A 24,960-nucleotide genomic window follows, 5' to 3' on the forward strand; every position below is an offset into this window, starting at 1 on the left:
TGTTTGCTGATGACATTGTAATCTGTAGCGATAGTAGGGAGCAGGTTGAGAAGACCCTGGAGAGGTGGAGATATGCTGTAGAGAGGAGAGGAATGAAGGTCAGTAGGAACAAGACAGAATACATGTGTGTAAATGAGAGGGAGGTCAGTGGAATGGTGAGGATGCAAGGAGTAGAGTTGGCGAAGGTGGATGAGTTTAAATACTTGGGATCAACAGTACAGAGTAATGGGGATTGTGGAAGGTGAAAAAGAGAGTGCAGGCAGGGTGGAATGGGTGGAGAAGAGTGTCAGGAGTGATTTGTGACAGACGGATATCAGCAAGAGTGAAAGGGAAGGTCTACAGGATGGTAGTGAGACCAGCTATGTTATATGTGTTGGAGATGGTGGCACTGACCAGAAAGCAGGAGACAGAGCTGGAGGTATCAGAGTTAAAGATACTAAGATTTGCATTGGGTGTGACAGGGATGGATAGAATTAGAAATGAGTACATTAGAGGGTCCGCTCATGTTGAATGGTTGGGAGACAAAGTCAGAGAGGCGAGATTGCATTAGTTTGGACATGTGCAGAGGAGAGATGCTGAGTATATTGGCAGAACGATGCTAAGGACAGAGCTGCCAGGCAAGAGAAAAAGAGGAAGGCCTAAGAGAAGGTTTATGGATGTGGTGAGAGAGGACATGCAGGTGATGGTTGTAACAGAACAAGATGCAGAGGACAGAAAGGTATGGAAGAAGATGATCCGCTGTGGCGACCCCTAACGGGAGCAGCTGAAAGAAGAAGAAGAAGAAGAGATGTTTAGAACTGATGTATTCAAATTTATTTTTACAAATTTTAGTATATTTATATGTATATTTGCAGATGACAGCTGTATAAAATATGGAAATTTTATGCATACTTAAAGTGAATGACAGCTGTTTCTGAATATTGCAGAACATAAAGTATGATAGTATACAACACAGTCTTTCAGACAAGCCTGAGCCATTAAAAATGAAGAATCTGCAATTATTAATCATATGCATTATTATAATTCACAGTAGTGTTTAACAAAGATAGAACTAAGACAGGGATTATTACTTTAGTACCCAAGGGCTACAGATTTAATGCAGAGAAGCATTTGCTGTGAAATTGATAAAAAAATAGAATGCAGTTCTAATATTAGTTAAGACAGAAGAAATTCCAAGTTCCAGCATGATTAAAGACGTTCTTTGGCCTGAATTGTGATTTAAATAATTGCAGAAAGATACTCTTGATTGAGACCATTTCATTTGTTATGTGTGCTGCTGCTGTTGTACTTTACTTGAAACTGTGTAGCCATTCTTTAATTGTCTGAGCTGCCAAAGAAACCCAAATGAGGCACAAATCCATAGTTGTGTCTAAAATCTGCATTTAAGAACCAATTTAACGCAGTCAATTATAGCAAAGAAGACATTGATTTGATAGTGATTTTTGGCATCTAATTAAGATAATAAGAAGTGACTGGTGGAAAATTTAGATAAAGAACCTGTATTTTTATGCAACTGTTTGTGATTATAAAAAGGATCCAATCCTATTGATGATTCATCCTTTGAATATGGCTAAGAAGGCTTTCTACCTTATCATTTTTCGCAAGTCATCTTTAGTGTCTTTATCCTTGCTGATGGCAGTAGGAGGTATTTAAATTTTGACACACATACAAGCTTTAACTCAGTAGGAGCTTGTAATGTGAAGTTACACCTTTTTTATTGAATTCAAATGCTCTGTGACTGACTTAACACCTTCAGTACATGTAGACCATCAACATGCCACAAAATGAAACTAGCATAAACTTTTAATTTCATTTTTTGAGAGCTGTTATGGAAAAGATTTTTATTGGCTTGGCAATTCTGAGTTATTTGATTTCTCTCTTTTATTATTAACCTATGTAAAATTTAACTTAATTCAGTATAGCTAGAAAAATAGCATTGACACTGGAAAAAGGTATTTGGGGAAATTCATATAAGCCACCATCTTATAGAAGTTGTCAGAAATGAATTGTCTACTGTAGAACAATTATTAAAGCCCATAATTTATGAAAAGCAATACTGAATATTTGTGATACACTTACAAAACTTTAAAGCAATAAGTAAATATGTGTCCAAAATGGTTAGTTTTAAATCTCTTTAATAACTAACTACACTTGTCTTCTAGCAAAATCAATTGCAACATATACACATTTTGAGTAGACCTCTTTCACAGAAGCATTATTAGCAGACAGTAGTTAGACTGCAGCAAGTTACATGGTGAAAGGGTGATATCTTTCACATATTGCATCACTGAAAAGTACATAGTTCATGACTACCAAGTAAATCATCACATATTTTGTACAATAATAATACAATGAGTATGATACATACAAAAGGAAAATAATTTAATCAACAATATCAAGTCATAATTTTTCACATACAAATTAGTATATTTTTTATTATTATTTTTTTTATTAGTATAATTAAGTACAATATGTAGTAGGCAGCATGGTGGCACAAAGGTAGTGCTGCTGCCTCAAAGTAAGGAGGCCAGGGTTCAGGTGCCAGGTCCTCCCTGTCTGGAGTTTGTGTGTTCTCTCCGTGTCTGTGTGAGTTTTCTCCTTGTGTTCCTCTTTCCTCCCACAGTCTAAAAACCTGTAGGCTAGGTGAACTGGCGATCGTAAATTGGCCATGGTATTTGGTTGGTGTGTGTGTGTGTGTGCGATGGACTGATGCCCTGTCCAGGGCTTGTTCCTCCCTTGTGCCCTTTGCTAGCTGGGATAGACTCCAGCACCCTCCATGACCCTGTTCCTGACTAAGTGGTTTACAATATGCAGTGAAATGCTTAGTTGCTCAATTCCAATTACTGTACCTTTAAGAAGAATATAAAAGGACAATAATAATAACATGACTATATAAATATCAAAATCATCAATAGAATTTTTAAATATGTGATAAATAATAACTAAATAAGCAACTTATTAACTTAAATAATTTAATGTTAGAGAGTTAAAAATAGGGCATCATGTATTTCCTGCCACTTTCCTTATTCAAGATGTATATGAACTGTGGAAAAAAAGCTTCTCCTGTGTCTCAGAACTGGACTTTAGGTAACAATAGCGTTTACCTGACCCCAGTATAGAAGAGAGGCCCTTGTTGGCTTGGCTGGTATCATTGATAATTTTCTTTGCCCTGATCCGACATTGCATGGTGTAGATAGGGTAGTTAGGTAATGCATACCCAGTGAGGTATTCAGCTGACCGCACCACACTCTACAGAGCCTGGCAGTGCTGCTGCGTGCTGCTCCAAAAAAAGGCTCTAATCAGTATACTTTCAGTGCTGGATGTGTAGAAGTTCTTTCGTAATTGGGACGTCAGCTTGAAATCCCTGAGGCATCTGAGGTGGTAGACATGTTGCTATGTTTTCTTTACCAAGGTGTTAGTGTGTTTGGATCTGGTTAGATCCGCCATGATGTGGACAATTAGGTATTTAAAATTGACTACCTTCTCCACCTCAGTGCCGTTAAAGCTGCTACTGCTACTGCTGTTTTCTCCACCAGTTAACAATCAGATATTTTGTCTTGCTCACATTCAGGTGTAGACTGTTGTCCTGACACCAGTGTGACAGACTCTTCACTTCATCCAGGAAAGCTTGCAACTTGATGTTAGATATCAGGCCTACCTCAGGTATTTCAACAACAAACTTAAAAATGCTAATAGAGTCATGTGCAGCTATGCAGTCATATATGTAAAAGGAGTACAGCAGTGGACTCAGAACATAGCCCTGTGGTTACAATCAGCATGGTAAATTAGGGATGAGAAGGTGTGGCCACCCTTTTGCAGCAGCTGGGGACTGCCTGTCAGGAAGATAAAAATCCATCTGCACAGTGAAGTGCTCAGACACAGGTTCCTGAGCTTGGTGATGAGCCTTGGTGATGATATTTGTGTTAAATGCAGAACTATAGTCTATAAATAGTATTCATACATAATTTCCCCTCTCATTGTCAAGGTGTGCCAGTACTATATAAAGGACCGAGTTGATGGCATCCTCTGTAGATCTACTGGAATAATGTGCAAACTGTAACTGATCCAGTTCTTTTGGCAGAGAAGACCACATGTAATTTTTGACTAGCCTGTCAAAGCACTTCATTGTTGTAGGCAGTAGTGCAACAGGATGATAGTCAGTCTGACTGCTTAGACTTACTTTCTTAGGTGTAGGGACAATAGTGGATCTTTTAAAACATGTTGGTACAACAGACAGGGTTAAGAGGTGATTCAATAGTACTGTGAACACTGGTGCAAGCCAATCAGCATAATACTCTCCAAACACGGCTGCCTACCCTCGTGTTCACTTTCCTTCTCTCCTACAGGATGTGTGTTGTACCACTGCCTGCTATTAGCAGTTATTAAGCTTGTCATCAGAAAGGTGTTGGCGTATATTGTAGTGGGAGAAGTTGCTTTATAGTCAAGGTTTTGTCCGCAAAGCTTGCCACATATATGTAGGTTTGGATCGTTTAAATTGACATTTCACTTTCTCCTCATGTCATCATTTAGTGGATTTCTCCATCCACAATAAAAATTAAAAATAAAGCCAATAAAATAAAAATATCCACACCTCAATGAGCAACACAACATATATGAGATATATCTGAAGCCTAACATAAACTTGACAGGTAATTGTGCTGTTTAACATTCACTTATCTATCAGCACTAATTGTACAGGAGTGCAACCTTTTTTTTTAAACAGTCCCCATAACAACATTGGGGGTTTATGCCAGTAATAAGGAAGGATGTCTACACAGATTAGGGTACAGGAATCTCCAAGGCGTGGCAAACCAGATTGTAAAGGCTGTCTGAGACTGGAATGTTGGGTTATAGTCACCTTTTACGTACAAGGACTAAGTGTGTGGGAGTTGCGTTGTGTTTAAATTAATAGTAAGAAAAGTGGTCCTGGGTGAATTCCAAAACATTCGAACAACACACAATCTACATTAACAAACATAGTAAGCTACAACAGCCCTGTGTGCATTTAGTCATCTTCTTTTACCGCAGTAACTTTTCCTTCTCCCCCACAATGGGTTTTGTTTTGAATTGAATGGATGTGTATTTCACAAACCCAGGCAGTTATTGCAATCTATGATTTTTCCCATTCAGTTGAATACTAAATGCAAAAGAATTGTATAGTGTGTCTGTGTGCCTCCATGGCTACAAAGATTTGAATACTTAGCTTTATGACTTTGGAGATTTTTAATTTTATATTTATTTTAATACGGTATCCATGACTGTCTCTTTTTTCCTTATATTTTTGTTAGAAACTTTATTAACCTAGACCCAGACTTCCTATATATAAAACTGAAATTATCTGAAGGTATTTCACTAACTTTTAAGCTTCAAATGACAATTGGTGCTTTAGCACTTCATGCTTCAAACCCTTTAAAGTTGTTAATCTCACATAGCCTGGAGCCAACTTAAATACAAGGCATTATGCCCATTTTTCAAGTGTGATTCTCTTCATTTTTTTGAAGTATGCGCACCTCTCCAACCCTCCCATAGAAAACAGTCAGTAAAATATAAACAACAGGGAAAAGACGCCAGCATCCTGCAGCAGTGCGCTTCAGCTAGTAACAATGAGCACTCACCTGACTTCACACCTGATTTATAAGAGGCAGGAGAAGGACATAGAAAAGACAAACTGAAAGAGGCAAATTGTAAGAATTGTTTGTATAAAATTGTATTGACTTTAGATTGTACTTGTAATAATTTGAGTATATCATTTTTTGTTTCTTATGTGGATATTTTTGAAAGGCAAAGCCTTAGGTGGGCGATATAGAGTAAATTCCATTATTAGAAAATGGTGAATTATTTTATATGATCATGGTTGGTTGGTTGATACTTTTTGGGGAGATAGACCACTAGTATATAGCATATTTACCTGACTATATTTTTATTTTTTATCCAATGTATACTCTTGTATGCTCTTCCTTTTGGAAAGTTAAGTTTAACAGTTTCTTGGGTTTATATTTTAAATTAGCAGATTTAGTGCCCCCCAATTGCTTATGGAGCAGGATTGCTCCAGTGAATATAAACAGTCTTCTGATTTCCAAACCTCAAAGAACACATTTATTTATTGATCAGAGCAGTCCTGTTCAGTGTAATTTTGACTTCTTTTGTGGGTGGAAGTGCTGTATTTGTTTGCTGTCTGTGTAGAATTTGCATGTTCTTCATGTGTCTGCAGTGGTTTTCTTTTGCATACTCGCCTTCTTTAAGACACACAGATTAGGATAATTTGTGAGTCCAAACTTATTCTTTGTGTGTGCAGATGCATTTGCCCAGTGCTGTATCTTTCCCTGGCTTGTTTACTGTCCTGCATTTAGTGCTGCTAAGAGAGGATTAAAATTAAATTAATCATTTTCGAGAATGTTAGTTTTCTCCAGGCCATTTGTTATATTTGTGGTCACTAATGATAACAAAAAATAATAACAACATTTGTATTGTGTCTATTCAATTAGTACACTGGTTATGAATGTTCCAAATCTGTAATGTTCTGCCAGGTTCATTCACTTATCTTCAGGCAGGTAACTCAAAGTTATTGTTATTATTGCAAAGAGGAAATATTAAGGACTCAGTAATTTTCAGTTGTTTATATAATAAATTTAGAAGGCTCTGTGTATTGGTGTTCTCACTGTGAAATGTAAGGATCATTGTGTTGATCAATCATTATAATACAAAAATGCTTGAAACTTTGTATTTTTAATAAAGAATAAGGTTAAGATTTGAATCCAACAGACAGCTTTTAGATTGGCTTGAAAAGGCATCATGGTTCCATTTTTTCAAGATGGATTTGTACTACAAAATAATGGGTTATACTCAGCCTACAGCATGTTCTCCCAGAGCATTACTTTAAAGGACAACATGAGCTGGTGCCCTGCCCAGTGTTTATTCCTGTCTTGTTCCCTGTGTTGGCTGGGATTGGCCCAGGCAGACCCCTGTGACCCTGTGTTAGGATAATAGCGGGTTGGAGAATGACTGATGACTGATTTTTATTCACACAGTTTGACACTATGTGCTGCTCTCTATTGGCTAAGAAGTATACTGCTGTCCTACCATCCCTTTGTGGCTTCCCTGTCACAATATGTAGCTATTCAGGGATTCATGGCACCTGATATGTCACATTCCTTCTAGCATTATAAGGGAACATTATAGGTTTCCTCCCAGGTTCTCCACTGTTGATTCTGATGGTGCCATTTTCCTATGGCAGCCTTTGCTCAATACTTTGTCGACACCTTTGGCAACAATTACAACCTCAAGTCTTTTTGAATATGATGCCACAAGCTTGGCACACCTATCCTTGGCCAGTTTCGCCCATTCCTCTTTGCAGCACCTCTCAAGCTCCATCAGGTTGGATGGGAAGCGTTGGTTCACAGCCATTTTAAGATCTCTCCAGAGATGTTCAATCGGATTCAAGTCTGGACTCTGGCTGGGCCACTCAAGGACATTCACAGAGTTGTCCTGAAGCCACTCCTTTGATATCTTGGCTGTGTGCTTAGGGTCGTTGTCCTGCTGAAAGATGAACCGTCGCCCCAGTCTGAGGTCAAGAGCGCTCTGGAGCAGGTTTTCATCCAGGATGTCTCTGTACATTGCTGCAGTCATCTTTCCCTTTATCCTGACTAGTCTCCCAGTTCCTGCCGCTGAAAAACATCCCCACAGCATGATGCTGCCACCACCATGCTTCACTGTAGGGATGGTATTGGCCTGGTGATGAGCGGTGCCTGGTTTCCTCCAAACGTGATGTCTGGCATTCACACCAAAGAGGTCAATCTTTGTCTCATCAGACCAGAGGATTTTCTTTCTCATGGTCTGAGAGTCCTTCAGGTGCCTTTTGGCAAACTCCAGGCGGGCTGCCATGTGCTTTTTACTAAGGAGTGGCTTCCGTCTGGCCACTCTACCATACAGGCCTGATTGGTGGATTGCTGCAGAGATGGTTGTCCTTCTGGAACGTTCTCCTCTCTCCACAGAGGACCTCTGGAGCTCTGACAGAGTGACCATCGGGTTCTTGGTCACCTCCCTGACTAAGGCCCTTCTCCCCTGATTGCTCAGTTTAGATGGCCGGCCAGCTCTAGGAAGAGTCCTGGTGGTTTTGAACTTCTTCCACTTATGGATGATGGAGGCCACTGTGCTCATTGGGACCTTCAAAGCAGCAGAAATTTTTCTGTAACCTTTCCCAGATTTGTGCCTCGAGCCAATCCTGTTTCGGAGGTCTACAGACAATTCCTTTGACTTCCTGCTTGGTTTGTGTTCTGACATGAACTGTCAACTGTGGGACCTTATATAGACAGGTGTGTGCCTTTCCAAATCATGTCCAATCAACTGAATTTTTCCACAGATCGACTCCAATTAAGCTGCAGAAACATGTTGAGGATGATCAGGGGAAACAGGATGCACCTGAGCACAATTTTGAGCTTCATGGCAAAGGCTGTGAATACTTATGTACATGTGCTTTCTCAATTTTTTTATTTTTAATAAATTTGCAAAAATCTCAAGTAAATTTTTTTCACATTGTCATTATGGGGTGGTGTGAGTAGAATTCTGAGGAAAAAAATGAATTTAATCCATTTTGGAATAAGGGTGTAACATAACAAAATGTGGAAAAAGTGATGCACTGTGAATACTTTCCGGATGCACTGTATATATATATATATATATATATATATATATATATATATATATATATATATATATATATATATATATATACACACTGTAGGTATATAGCAATGTGGCAGTATAGGTTTTAGGTATTAGTATAGTACATAACTACCAGTCTGAACTTAAAATATATTACAATAGATACAAATACTGGTGAGTTCTATTGTGGGTAAGTGAGGCTGTCAGTGAATGGACATTTTTGCCACTTATTTTGAGGCCACTAGAATACATTTCTAAACAGACAGTAAACAGTAGGGTGGTTGAAGCTGACACAGTTGGAAACTTGTAACCTTGTACTAGAGAGCTGGTAATTCAGAGATTAGGTAAATGGCATTTTTAAAGAGGCAGCTGGGGTGCAGTAATGTAGAAATGGCTCGTGGACTTCTAAAACACTAGATATGGGCAGGTGCTAGGAGCTTCTAGAGGGCTCTCATACTTTGCTGCTTTTTACTTTTAGATTACATTAGTTTTTGAATAATTCCCAGGATTGCCCCAGAAGTACACCCTTCTCGTGATATACGGTAAAATGCTAGAAATGCCTTGAGCTTGAACTTGGATCAAAGTTAGTTCAGCATAAGGTACAAATGAGGTGTGCTGGTGGAGAGTGGTATTTCTGTGTTTAAATTTGCATTTTGGAAATGGGAATATGTAAAATTCATCACACAAAACAGATGCTTAGACCGTAAATAGTAAATTGTGGTGAAAGACAGGCTTATTTTCCAATTGATTTATGATTCTCTTTTTTTTAAATGCCTCTTTTTTCTTATTTTACTAATAAGCCTTTTCTTATTCATATATCTTTTAGTTTGGCATGCAGAGCTGTTTGATCACAATATACAAATTTTAATTACATTATGTGGTTACCACTATCTGAATTTTTGACTAATTACACATGCTTATGCAACATATTAAAGTATATTAAATTAAGCTTTTAAATTTTCCCTGAATTCAGTTTTGGTTCTACATAATTAAGGCTTTTTGATATATTAGCCTAATATTAATGTCTGTGTTATTAAGGAGCTTGCTGATTAAACATTGATGACACCCTCTATGAAATACATACAGTATGTACTTCAAATATTGCTTGAAGATATTTTTTAACATGTTGCATACTGATGTTTTCGTTTTCTTCTGGGAGATCCTTTATAATCTGGAGATGTCTTTTCAGCAACGACTACGCTAAGCTTTTAGTTCGGTCAAATATCAGATCATGTATTGAGACTTTTTAAGACAGTCAAAGAATTAATTTGAAAGATAAATAAATTTGCCTTTTCCACCACTTCAGTTGTTTTCTGAAGGATACTTTTTTGATTCTATAATGAAATAACAGGAAAAATCAAAATGCAGTGTTGTTGTTATTATGTTATAAATTAGAACCATTCACTATCAGAAATTTCTGAGCAACCTATGTTAAGAAGCTGCTTTTATCTTGCCAGTAACAGAACCTTTTTTATAGATTTTTGTTTGAAATTACATCTTAAAAAAACATTCAAACACACATATCTAAAAGCATACAATACCAGTTTTCCATGAAGCCATTTGGCAACTACCACATTGTTCACTGACTGTAGCTTAATTTAAGGAAACCATCTGTCAAGTTTTCCTTTGGGATTTTTGTTTTTAATTTGCTGCAAGAATAGAAGTCCTCATCAAAGCAGACATAATTTTGAATGCAAAGATTTTTTTACAGAATATGGACTATAAAATTGCCACCTTCTTCTAAATAATGTTGGTCAAATTTGGATTCCAGTCATTCTTCTTTCATATATAAAAAAATATGAGAAACTGTTCCTTTCTTGGGCTAGTTAATAAACAAATAATTATAACTTAATTGTATTGTCAGTGTGTATTTGAGGTACTTACTTTCCATAAACAGATGGAATGCTGTTAATGAAGATGTCAGCAACAAAAGGTCACACAAGGAGATTATTCTTCTACTAATGGAACAACCTGACAGAATTGCTATGATGCTTTGTTAACAAGATTTAAACCACTATTAGGCCATCTCCCCAAACTCCATCAGGAAACAATTTATCTTCAAGGTGTTTAGTGCTGACCTTGTCAAGAGCTTTCAAATTGTGCAGTGAAAGTTTAGCCAGTCAGAATATAATTTTTGACCAGGGAAATTATCATTTTTTCTATTGATCACTCATTTACTCAAGAGTAATATATTCAGTATGTCCTATTATTGTGAATTAAATACTTAGTGGATCCAGTAGATGTGTGAAGATTTGTCATAGTAAATTTCTTTTGTACCACATGGAAATTGGAAATGGCTTTTCTTCAATAAACTTTAATGAATTTTAAAGAGTTTAATAAGCATGTATGATATTAGCCAGTGTTGAAGTAACATTATAATTAAAACAACTGAAAATTATTTAAATTCATGTTGACCTCAATTTTAGAAACAGTGTAATGATGAAGAAAGGGAGGTGTCTCTGAAAATGGTTATCCATATTTCTTATGCATTAACCTAGACATCTGCTATTCTGTTGTATGATTTAGAAGTATGCACACTTGTGAAAACAAACCCATTCATTTTTGAACATGCAAAGTGTAGTCTTTTAGAGGAGACTAAGGGCAGAATCTGTATAATCAACCAATAAGAAGTTGAACACAATTCCTCTACTCATAATATTCCACAATATTGGATCAAAATGTACGTATAGCCATATTTTAAGACTAAAAGGGATATACTGTAAAGTTTGTTTGGTCTCACTTTATTCATTCATCAATACACCCATTTTCTAAGTCCAGTTATAGGTCACAGAGGGATGGAATTTGTCCCAGCAGTATCAGATGCATGGCAGGATCCTAGATGGAATGAGGCACCTCCTGGCCACATACATAACCAATTTCTAGTCATCCTTCACCCTAGTCAATATGTTTTTAGGATTTAGTCAGAAAACAAGCATAACTGGGTAAAACATACTCTTTAGCCATTTTCAGATATGTTACTGATTGCTGCTTTCAGCTTCATGTTAATAGACACGTCCAAAAACTACATTTTGTAGAGTTTTGCTCTTCTAAAGGGTGACCAGTCTTGCACAGCTACACTCGGTTGAATAGTGCAATGCCATCAGAATTAGGGTTACTTTCTTAGTCTGATGCTCCGTCCACATCCAATTTAGCAGCCTTTTTTTAAAAGTATCTAACAGAGTATTCCTAATGTAAAATAAAGATTATTTTTACTATTCCTTTTATTGTAGTGTAAAAGTGAGATGTCGTTGAAAGGAATTATGTGAAATTGGATTTTTAAAAAGATTTTATTTTTGCAAATAAATGCCAAAAATACTTATTTCCTGTCATATAGAATAGCAGTTTTACTAATATTTCTTCCATTTTTAATTTCTTTCAGAAAAACATGAAATTTGTAATTAAACATTTCACCTCTTGCTTTTTTGTATTATTTAATAAGTAAATATAAATAATTAAGGTTTTTGCCTACCATTTTCAATGTGTATACTGATTTGAGAGTGTGACATAGAATATTAATCACCCTGCTTTATGGGCTATGAGTTATTGAGAAGGGTAAAATAAGTGCATACTTCTGTAAAAATTATACATCTTTGCTTTTATAAAATGTATAAATTATTTAGCGCTATAAGAAAAAAAAAACAATTACACTTACCAAGAGGAACATCGAGTACATTAGCTACTTTCTGGTGCAGAGCTGCAGATGTAAGAGTGTAAAAGCTCTTCATTAAACAGTCAAATGTAAGAGTATTTTGCTATCAGTACATGCAAAATATAATGTATTGATTTTTTTTTTTGCAGCAATTGGTGTTGTTGACAATTCACAAGAACTTTTTAAACCTCTCACATACATTATAGTCTCTGAATAAATTAAGAGAATGTACCTTTGATTTCATTTGCATTTTAGGATTCGGTAGCAAAAGTACCTATGTTCAGAAATGTACAACTCACACTAAAAACAACATAAAAATAGTTGAAAAATGTCCAGCAGTTTTTGTATTAGCTGATATACTTGTACGACAGGAAAGCAGGATAATAGTATGTTGTGTTAGGCTCGACATTCCTATAGTGTATGTCCCTACAGGACTAAAAGTGTCTCTTCCCACTGGGTGCTATCACATAAACTACAGTGCATCCGGAAAGTATTCACAGAGCATCACTTTTTTCACATTTTGTTATGTTACAGCCTTATTCCAAAATGGATTAAATTCATTTTTTCCTCAGAATTCTACACACAACACCCCATAATGACAACGTGAAAAAAGTTTACTTGAGGTTTTTGCAAATTTATTAAAAATAAAAAATCAAATAAATCACATGTACATAAGTATTCACAGTCTTTGCTCAATACTTTGTCAATGCACCTTTGGCAGCAATTACAGCCTCAAGTCTTTTTGAATATGATGCCACAAGCTTGGCACACCTATCCTTGGCCAGTTTCGCCCATTCCTCTTTGCAGCACCTCTCAAGCTCCATCAGGTTGGATGGGAAGCGTCGGTTCACAGCCATTTTAAGATCTCTCCAGAGATGTTCAATCGGATTCAAGTCTGGGCTCTGGATGGGCCACTCAAGGACATTCACAGAGTTGTCCTGAAGCCACTCCTTTGATATCTTGGCTGTGTGCTTAGGGTCGTTGTCCTGCTGAAAGATGAACCGTCGCCCCAGTCTGAGGTCAAGAGCGCTCTGGAGCAGGTTTTCGTCCAGGATGTCTCTGTACATTGCTGCAGTCATCTTTGCCTTTATTCTGACTAGTCTCCCAGTCCCTGCCGCTGAAAAACATCCCCACAGCATGATGCTGCCACCACCATGTTTCACTGTAGGGATGGTATTGGCCTGGTGATGAGCGGTGCCTGGTTTCCTCCAAACGTGACGCCTGGCATTCACACCAAAGAGTTCAATCTTTGTCTCGTCAGACGAGAGAATTTTCTTTCTCATGGTCTGAGAGTCCTTCAGGTGCTTTTGGCAAACTCCAGGCGGGCTGCCATGTGCCTTTTACTAAGGAGTGGCTTCCATCTGGCCATTCTACCATACAGGCCTGATTGGTGGATTGCTGCAGAGATGGTTGTCCTTCTGGTTGTCCTTTTCCCCCGATCGCTCAGTTTAGATGGCCGGCCAGCACTAGGAAGAGTCCTGGTGGTTTCGAACTTCTTCCACTTACGGATGATGGAGGCCACTGTGCTCATTGGGACCTTCAAAGCAGCAGAAATTTTTCTGTAACCTTCCCCAGATTTGTGCCTCGAGACAATCCTGTCTTGGAGGACTACAGACAATTCCTTTGACTTCATGCTTGGTTTGTGCTCTGACATGAACTGTCAACTGTGGGACCTTATATAGACAGGTGTGTGCCTTTCCAAATCATGTCCAATCAACTGAATTTACCACAGGTGGACTCCAATTAAGCTGCAGAAACATCTTGAGGATGATCAGGGGAAACAGGATGCAAGGGCTGTGAATACTTATGTACATATGATTTCTCAGTTTTTTTTATTTTTAATAAATTTGCAAAAACCTCAAGTAAACTTTTTTCACGTTGTCATTATGGGGTGTTGTGTGTAGAATTCTGAGGAAAAAAATGAATTTAATCCATTTTGGAATAAGGCTGTAACATAACAAAATGTGGAAAAAGTGATGCGCTGTGAATACTTTCCGGATGCACTGTATATCAGAGAGTCATGATGCATCACCAAGGCAATGCAATAGACTTCAAATTTAATACAGTTTGTGGCAGATTCATACCTATCCGATAACTTCATGATTATGAAAGTCCTCTGTGGCATACCACCTTTTCATACTTGCCCATGACTCCATCCACAGGACAATGACAATTAAAGCACAATGAAGTAAAGAGTGGAATTGCATTATGCAGATTTCTTTGAATATCTGGTCATAATGTGGCTGTACTCATCCATCCATCCATCTATTAAGCTTGTTTACCCAACTACTGAATTGTTGGGATCTAAAGACTAACTTGACTTGACTATGCTGGGTCCCATGCCAAAATCAGGTCTAAACTGGGTCCCTATCGCAGACAATACACACCTGCATTAACTCACTTCGGCTCCATTTAGATTTGCCTATAAAGCTAAAATATATATATATATATTATTGTGGCACATGAGTCACTCACTGTCTTGCACCCCAAAACACGAGGCTGAGACTCAGTACTTTAGCAAAACCAGCTTTATTCAACTTGAAACAGGAACAGCAGGATTATTTATTACAGTGGAAGCTACCACTATCCTATATGCAGCAAATGGGCATAGTCCGGGCCAGATCAGTGGCCAAGTTATACTGTTCCCCTTCATCACTCATCAATGACAGGCGCTTATAGCGTGACTGTGATCGGCTCATGTTTCCACAGCAATATGCTGCTGCTCTGCAAACCTATGGTTGCCTTGGCGATGGACAAGCAGTCCTCCACATACGCGGCAGTCGCGCTTTAGCTTGTTGTCCCATTGGGGAGGGCCCTAAAACAGTTTAGAAACCTCACATCCCCACCCCCTTAGATTTGTTTACACCAGTGTTGGCAAAGTGACTGCCAAGCCAGGCTTGGCCAGTCAGGAGAGACCATCAACATTGGTGTGTGCATCTCCAGGGCGGTGGCGAACATCAAAAGCAAAAGACTGCAAGCTAATGGACCACCGAGTGAGCCGGGCATTCATATACTTATGTATGTACAGCCACTGAAGTGGGGCGTGGTGAGTCACCAGGGTAAACCGCCATCCCCAGAGGTAGTAACAGAGGGCCTCCACCGCCCACTTAATACCTAAACACTCCTTTTCAATGGTCGAATAATTACACTCCCTGGGCAGCAGCTTTCTGCTGAGAAACGTGATGGGGGTGTTCTTCCCCCTCAAAAGAGAGTTCTGCTGCTAAACTGAAAGAGCTTGCATCGATTTGCAGAATATATTCCGTTGAAAAGTGTGGATTGCGCAGAACTGGGAACAATGATAAAACGGCTTTTACGTCCAAGAAGTCTCTGTTACAGGCATTGGTCCAGACAACATTATGATTCTTTGTGCCCTTTGTCAAGTCAGTGAGGCAGTAGCCAGATGCGCGAAGGTGGGAATGAACTAGCTGTAGTACCCACAAGCCCGATGAAGGCACAAACCTGCCTCTGTGTATCAGGACGTGGATATGCAAGCACCTGTCCCACCTTGTCAGTTTGAGGCTTGAGCAAACCCTTCCCCATGGAATATCCCAGGTAATGAGTTTTGACTTACCCAGCCTGCACTTCTTAGGGTTAGCCGTCAGCCCCACCAGCTGTAAACTGTCAAGCACCACCCGAAGATGGACGAGATGAGAAGCCCAATCATTACTGAAAATGACAACATCGTCAAGATAGGCACCTGCGTACGCGGAATGGGGATGCAGAATATGGTCCATCAGCCGTTGAAAGGTCAGTTTTGTGCCATGAAGACCAAAAGGAAGCGCCGTAAATTTAAACAGCTCATTGGGAGTGGCAAACATGGTCTTCTCGCAGCTGGACTCCTCCGAGGGCACTTGCCAATAGCCCTTTATGAGGTCTAAGGTGGAAATATAGGAGGCTTGCCCGAGCTTCTCCAACAGCTCGTCCATATGTAATATGTAAAACCTGTATGGGCTTCCTCCACCCTGGGATCCTAACTTTAAAATTCACTGGGGATATATGCTCTTTGATGACTGCCTGACCCAACCACTCAGCCCAAAATTTATGCTGATCCAATGGAATCAACACCAGCACCCGATGCCCCTTCTTAAACTCACAAAGTTTACTTGACTTGTTGTAATCACATTTCTGCGCCTTCTGCTCATGCTGAATATGTTCCACCACAATAGTGGACAGTCTGGAAATTTGCTCCTGCAGTGATACAACTCGGTCAACAAACCTCCCCCCTTGAGGTGTTGGATGAGTCCATGTCCACTCGTCTCAAAAAATGTCTAACACATTACACGAGTAGTTTGAAAGGGCTTAGCCCAGTAAACACCTTGAGGAGACTCCTGAACAGCAAACAGGAGGAAGGGCACTACTGTATCCTACGAAGTCAGGTCATCATGGGCTACTCGAATGATCTGTTTTAGCGTTTTGTTAAATTATTCAGTCAGGCTATTTGTCTGCCAATGATAAACTGTGGAGTGTAAGTGCTTAATTGCAAAGTCTTCACAAAGCTGCTTCATGATGTGAGACATAAAGGGCATGCTCTGATCAGTCAAAATCTCGTGAGGGATACCAATATGCATGAATATTTCTGAGAATGCTTTTGCAACAGTGCAGGCATAATCAAGTAACACAAGCATATACTGAAAGCCACGTTTACTCTTGGGAAGTGGGCCAACAATATCTAATCCCACCCTCTCAAAGGGGACATGTAAAATAGGCACCGGTACAAGAGGTGCCCTGGTGGATCTGTGAGCGGAAACAATTTGACAGTCAGGACAGGCCTTATAGAATTGCTCCACATCCAGGCCCATATTTACTGAATAAAAGTTTTCAAAATGCATTCCCTTGTCTTTTCCGTGTCAAGGTGACCCCCCCACCCCCAAAACGTGACTGTGAGCAATTTTTAAAACCTTCTCCCTATGCCCACTTGGCACTATCAACTGCTCGATACGCCCATCACTCATGCAATCAGAAATCATTTGATATAGAAAACTATCCTTAAGTAAAAAATATGGTGTTTTAAATTTCGGGTCCTCTTTCTCCATATAGTAAGAGTCATTTGCGACGTGGGCTTGTGTGAATGCAAAATCCAAGTTGCTATCGGCTCGTTGCAGGCAAGCAAACTCCGTCTGGATGGCAGTTTCTGCTTCCTCTGTGTCTGATTCAGCATTGCACTCACCTGCTATTTCATTTTCATACTGGTCTGTATTGAGTGTCTGGTCAGGGAAGGCTGTTGGTGCATGCGACGGTATGGAAAAGTTTGCCAGCTGTCCTGGGTCTTCACTTGAGGGTTCGTCCCCCACCTTGCTGGACAACTCTGGTTCAATGTCAAACCCGGTTCCTTGACTGACATTGTCTGTAGCGAGCCCATTTCTATCCACTATGGGGGAAGGTGCTCTGCAGGCGGCCAAGACCCGTAGGAAGAGGACATTCCTTTTTCCTATTAGGAGTGGCCAGGGTGTCTGATATTGCAGTCCAAACCTTAAAGTTCTTCCCTTTAAATTTCAGAGGGAGTAATATAGTCTCATATGTTTTAATGCCTCCATGGACGCAACGGATGTTTGCTTTGTCTGTGGTCTTATAAGGGGTCTACGGGAGCAAGTCACAGCAGATCTACGCAGAGGTCTCTTCCAGAGTCCAACAGTGCCAAGAATTCCCATCTGGCCGACGTAATAGAGACCTTAAAATTGTCCTCCTTTAACATCTTTGGGGACACTGCCGCATACCTGGGCCAGACCGATGGTCATGGTTTGCGCAGGTGGGAGATGCCACTCCTGAACCATATGCCTTGGTTGATCACAGCAAAAACAACTGCGTTCAGTCCGCACCAAGGTTATTATAGTTTTGCCTTTTTATATTAGTTTTTATTTCTATACTTTTTCGGACCTTACTTGGAAATTCAGTTTAGTTTTAGTTTTCCTTCATCATGTATTTTTAGTTTTAGTTTAGTTTTTATTTCACAAAGACATTTCTATTTTATTTTTATATATATTAGTTTCAGTTTTAGTTTTAGTAATTATGGCATGGAGTGCCTACGGAGTTACAGTCAGGCAGAACTGTATACTTAACAGATTTGGATATGAGTTTAATGTTAGTGGAAGCTTACTACACTGCCTGGTTTACTATCTGGTTTTGTTTTTGTCTGATAAAAACAAGCATAATCAAAACTAGACACTGAATATGAACAATTTCACAATTTTATAATTTTTAAAATATTTTCTCATGAAAATCACAGGCTTTGAAAGCGTAGAAAAGAACAGGGCTCTTGGACTTGAATGAATGTGCAGACCCCACCTAGCTGTATTGAGAGAAACAAAGAACAACAAGCATGTAGTGTCAAGGTTAGGGACAGTAAGTCTTGAACAGACCATCATAAAGGACAGTAAACCCATAATGAGCAGAGCAAGTGCAGGTAATAGGAGTACGGACAGGCATAAAACAACAGAGACAGCGTCTGAGATTAAGAACAACATATACATTATCTAAACCTGTTTATCCAGAGTAGGACTGCAGGAAATCTGGAGCCTACAGCAGCAGGTTTGGATGCAAGGCAGGAAAAATCCCTGGTATGCAATACTGTATGTATGATAAGGCTGATGTTAAGAACAAAAAGAATATGATATTTCAACTATCTATTTTGAGAGAGAGAGAAAAACATTGAAATAAGGGAGACAAATATTTTAAAATATAATTCTGCTAATGGATTACTTTCATAATATCAGGTATTTTGATTTGTGCATATGAACTAAAAAAGATAAATTAATAAATATGGAATAAATACAAAAACCTATTAGCATGTTTAGTTTTTCATCACTTGTCAGACTCTCTACCTTTGTTTGTATCACTTCGTTGTTAAATGATGTTTTTAAAGCAAAAGTGATTGGTCAGCAACAATATGCTGATCTTATATGATGACCTAGTCAGTCTCTCGATCAGTGCCATTTTATGTTCAAAAACTGGGAGTGCTCTCCCCTCGACTTTCTTGTATACTCAGATATGGGGATGGATATTTGAGGAGTAAACCACAAGGCGATTATATTTTTATATTACGTACATTAAGAAACCAGCAACAAAATCAAATTAATAATATATTGAACAATTATTATAAAAGTAAAGTTGAATAAATCGGACTCTGCGGCTGTATAAATAAAAAAACATCGAGTATGTGTTCAGGTAAAGTACCACTTCCGGGTGATGGATTTGGCCCAAAAGTTAATACAGATCTATAATTGTGGTGTAACAACCACATGCCAGATTTCATCCATCTATCAGGTTGCGTTTTTGAGTTATCTTGTTTACACACTTACACACACAGACACGCGCATACACGCGTACACATACACACACAATTCCAAAAAACAGTATTGTTGGACATTGGTTAGTCTATAACATCAAGATTCATCAAAATATCAAGGTCGAATTTTTTTATGATTACTATACTTTCTCTATACTTCGTATATGAGAGAGAGTATGAAGTATATACTTCGTATATGAGAAAGTAAAAACGATTTCTCCTGTGTGAAATGGCAGGTGAATTGCTGTCAACAAAATACAGACAACTGAGAAATAAACTGAAACGTTACTCACTCATGATTTTTCTGTCCATATGGTAAACGTTTTGTTGACCAGCACATTCTGAATTCAGCTGTTTGAATTACATCTTGATATACAACAAGCACAAAGAAAGGTGGCACGCAAATCGCTTTCTATTTCTCACGCTTTATGCACCCGCACTCAGCTAGCTCTGTCAGCGCAAATGCTATGTGAACAGTGTGATATTTGCCCGGACACCATCAGACCGACACCGCATCTTTATCCAAATGTATGCTTTATTTTCTTCTCCACACAACAACACTAATCAGTCCCGCACAACTCACAATGTGCTTCTAGCTCCAGTCTCCCTACTCCTGGGCCTTCTCTCTCCTTGTCCCTGGGCCACCTGTCCTCTCTCTCCAGGAGCTTCGTCCTGCTCCTGCTCCCGACTCCAGCTCCTTGATAGGAGGGAGGCAGCGCCTCTTATCCTCACCCGGATGACCTCCAGCTGCTCTACCTGACGTCACGTCCTGGTGTGGCGGAAGTGTCAGGAGAGCACCCGGAAGCACTCCGGGTGACCCTGGAAGGATCGTCCTCCATGAGTGTGGCGGAAGTAAATAAGTCCCAGGCTCCATGAGGCTCGGGGCGCCCCCTGGCGGTGACCAGAGGCCCCAACGGTCTTGAGCCTCCCTGCTCCCCTTCCGTGGGCCTCTTCTACTCCAGAGCGGTTGCCCCCTCATGGCCCGGAGGACAAATACGCCACGACCCAGTCCTTTCAGGCGTCCCGGCCGGGTCTGACCCCCAGCCATGTACGACAACAGCCACACTCCATCACCAGCCGCCATTCATTGGATGAATATATGCAGGCGGCTCGTGTTGGATGACTTTCTGTTTTAGAGTTAAAACTTACAAGGGTTAAAGACTAACGGCAAGAATATTCATTCAAAAACGAAAACTAAAAATATTTTAGTAAATTATTAGTTTATTTCAGTTAGTCTTTCCAGTTACTTTAATAGTTTCATTTAGTTTTAGTTTTTCATTTCGGTTTTGTTAATTATTTTATTTCAGTTTACGAAAATGTTTTTTTAATAATAGTTTCAGTTTTGATTTTAGTTTTCGTTAACTGTAATAACCTTGGTCCGCACTATGGTGTCCCCATGATGGGGTCTATCACCTATGGTACCGGCGACCCTCGAAGTCTGTTCTGGCTGGATCAAAATCATGGTTAAGCCTAGGTAACTCCGTTGTTTCTAGATGGTTTGGGTACCCTCTAGTTTGTGTGTCAGATCCAGTAGCGAGTGGACATCTTTCCACAGCATTTCATCACAAAGGCTCTTGACTGTATCAGTAGCGAGCTTCTCCACACTTCGCTTGAAAGTGTCTCCGCGGACCCACCTTTGAATCAGGTCCACTGAGTCCTGGATCTGTCCTCATATAGGGGGACCCAGATCAATATGCCAGATGAAACTGGTGCCCCTTGACCACCAGGCTCACAGCCATGCGGATGAGGATCTGTTGCTTCAGGAAGTCATAATCATCAAGCATTTCAGGAGGGAGGTTTCACATGACCTGTAGGGCATCCCCATTTAAAAGTGGGCCATGATAGCTGGCCAGGTTTCCCTGTCCCAGTGCATCAATATTGTCGTGAGCTTGAACCAGAACAGGAAACACTCTGGGTCATCTGAAAGAGCCATCTTCACCAGCATGTCCCTGGGGAGCGCGAAGACCAGAGCACCCGCAGGAGCCTCATTTTGGTCCCTTGGTATCGGGATATCATATGCCTCTTGGGGTTCCATTGGTGCAATACCCCGCTCCTTGTACCATGTGGCATGAGTCACTGTCTTGCACTCCAAAACATAAGGCTGAGTTTCAGTACTTTATTCAACTTGAAATAGGAACAGCAGGGTTATTTATTGAGGTGGGAGCTACCACTCTCCTGTACACAGACAAAGCAAACAGGCATAGTCGGGGCCAGGTCAGTGGCCAAGTTATACTCTTTCCATCACCCATCGGCAACAGGCACTTATAGAGTGACTGTGTTCGGCTTGTGTTTGTTTCCACGGCGCTATGCTGCTGCGCTGCAAAGCTACGGTTGCCTCAGCAACAGACAAGCAGTCCTCCACAGTCGCGGGTGTCGTCTCATTGTTTGCTAAAAGAGTTCAGAAATCTCACTATATATTTGGAATGTGGTAGAAAAACATGTAAAACACATAGTGCGGATGTATGTACTCTACAGACTGGGATATGTATTAGTTCTTATGAAGCTGCGAGGTAGTGATACTAGTTGCTCATTCATATGGCCATAATCTGTTACAAGAGACCTAAAATGCAGTTACCTTTTCACATTTGAACATTCATGTTTCAGCTGTATTTGCAGCCTCCTTGACATTCCACAAACAAGCCACTGCAGCATTTTAGCAGTTCAGCTTCAGTGTTAGTTTAAACAGTACAACTTTAGTGAAATTGGTGATTGAAACATTAGTGCCATACAGATAAAAATCCTCTGTAAATTGAAATCTGATTGAAACTTGCAGTTCTCAAACTATCATTACAACATTATCACCTGAAAATTACATTCAAAATACAGAGAAGAATTGATATGTACACCTTGTGTCTGCAGCACTGCCAGTGGTTGATAGCAAGCATCACTTTGTTAAAAAACATTGAGAAGGAATTTTTGATGTTCTCCCATTGAGAATCCCAAAGCATTTTTTATCATAAAGATACTGTAACTTGCATGTTGATTGGATTTGTGATACTACTACTACTTCTAAAACTAGTATTTGGTGCTTTTGTGCAATTTCTAAACTTTAAGGTTCAATTCTTTAAATGATGCTCTAAAGGTACTAGTAATATGGTATTAAGTCTAGAAATGGTGAAAACAAGTATACTGTCAATTTAAGATTTTCAAAATGTTGTTTTACACAATGAGAATTTAGTTATCATTTAAATGGTAAGACTGAAGAAAAAATACAGTATATCAGTCATGCTTACATGTCTATGTATTTTACATTAGGAAATGAGTAAGAAGTAATACTGGAGCTTTATAACTTTTCTTCAAGGAGAGTGTTTTTTCCAAATAGATAAATATGTAATGAAACATTCTCAAAACTCTTTAAATCAGAATAGGGTTTACTAGTGTATTGCAAATTGCATGTATGCTCAGACCAACACTCAAACTGAGCCAATTTACAGCTACCAGTTAATACAAAGGCATGTATGCCTTTGGGTACTTGAGAAGAAAACCAGGTTATCAGGAGGAAACCCGTGCAAATTCCACATTGACAGCAACATGTCATGGTTGTTAAATATAAGAAGCAAAATAGAAGGAAAGGTATGTTATACGGTTTGCAAATTTATGCAAGAAGCCCACAAAGGGAGAAAATGAATTAACGTATCATCTTTTATTCCTGAGCTTTCAAAACCTACCAGGAATCAAAGGCAATATATAACAAATAAGGAAGAGGGGGTAAGGGGGGAGGATTAGTAAGGTGCGGTTGAGATATACTACAAAGAAGCAATATTTACAAAAGTTCTCAAAATATTCTTTGTACCAAGTAAATGGAAACTGTGTTATTTTAGTACCTCAATGCTGCATTTAAATGTTAAATGCTAACAAGGACCTTAGACAAAATATATTATTCCAATATGTCAGGCAGTCACTACTTGCTGAAATACAAAGATTTTCACCATGCAGACTCAAATTTAACCTACGGTGCAGTTGTGATGTTGGATACCTAGAATTTTCTTTTTATTGAGATGTGACTCTAAATGACGACTAAATTAAGGTAAAAGGGTATAGTTAGAAAACTGATACAATGTCTGAAAAGTTCATATTTGACTCAGTCCCTGTCAGTATATTTTAGGAATGTCATCACATACTGTGAAAAAATATGTTATTGTAAGATTAAGTGATTTTGCTACATGTGGTTTTCAATGTTATGCGATAGATGTGGGAAACAAAGTGGTAGTAGTTCATGTGTGGGTTAGAAGTTTATTAAAAATTAGGTCCTGTGGTGCCTCAGAAATCCTTGCAGGTCAAATTTTACACTGCACTAAACTATCTAAAGCAGTGTGGAAGTACAGGACAGACCTTCTTATGGTGCTGGTGGTAAAATGCAATCTGCTGCCCTCGAACAGTTGTAAAGGAACTGCCAACTTCCCATATTTTGCAGCTGGGTTTTGTTTTATGACTTTTTTTCTGCATAACAAATGTTGAGGATTATATCGTTATATACAGTGTACCAGCTGTCTAAAACCATATAAAATTATAGCCCAACTACCAAAACGTGCACAGGAAAGGACATTTATTGGTCATAAATATAAAATAAATCTAACATAAAGAGTGTGAGGGGTTCAGCCCAGACACAACTAGAAGGACACCAGCAGCTCTTAAAACAGACGTTTATTCATAACCAAGTCCCGCAAGACACAAGTCCCACACACACACAGTGCTCCCACCACCAAACACCCTTCCATGGGCCTTTAACTGTCCTTGGGCCACCTCTCTTCTGTTCGCTGAAGCGTCGTCCTACTCCAGCACCCGACTCTCGCTCCCTGACTGTAGGAAGGCGGCCCCTTTTATAATCACCCGGATGTGCTCCAGGTGCTTGCTGAAATTCTTTCGGTGGCACTTCCTGGTGTGGCAGAAGTGCCACATGAGCACCCGGAAGCACTCAGGGTGTTGCTGGAAGGTCCTTCCTCCACCTTCCCAGGTGTGGCGGAAGTGTAGATCTCCTGGGCTTTATGAGGCTTGGGGCACCCTTCGCAGTAGCCACAAGCCCCCACGGGTTAGAGCTTCCCTGCTACTTCCCCGTGGTCCCCTTGCTATCCAGGGTGGTTGCCCCCTCAAGGCCAGGGGGATGTATAGATCCCCTTCCGGTCCTTCCAGGTGCCCCGGCTGGGTCTAGCCCCCAGCCTCCTGCCACACTGCCCCTCCGCCAGTGGAGACCCGTCGGGTGCAGCGGCCCGTCCTGCAAGGGCAGATCTCCCACGAATCAGGTCTGAATCGCGCTGGTCCAGGGTCCGGTCCTGCAAAATACAAAGCAGAGACAGGGGCAGAGACATTGCCCTGACACCACTGCCTGGCGTCCTCCACTATGCAAAAGAGCCAACGTTCCCCCCTTCGG

The sequence above is a fragment of the Erpetoichthys calabaricus genome, chromosome 4, assembly GCF_900747795.2.
Source record: "Erpetoichthys calabaricus chromosome 4, fErpCal1.3, whole genome shotgun sequence".
NCBI classification, from domain to species: Eukaryota; Metazoa; Chordata; class Cladistia; order Polypteriformes; family Polypteridae; genus Erpetoichthys; species Erpetoichthys calabaricus.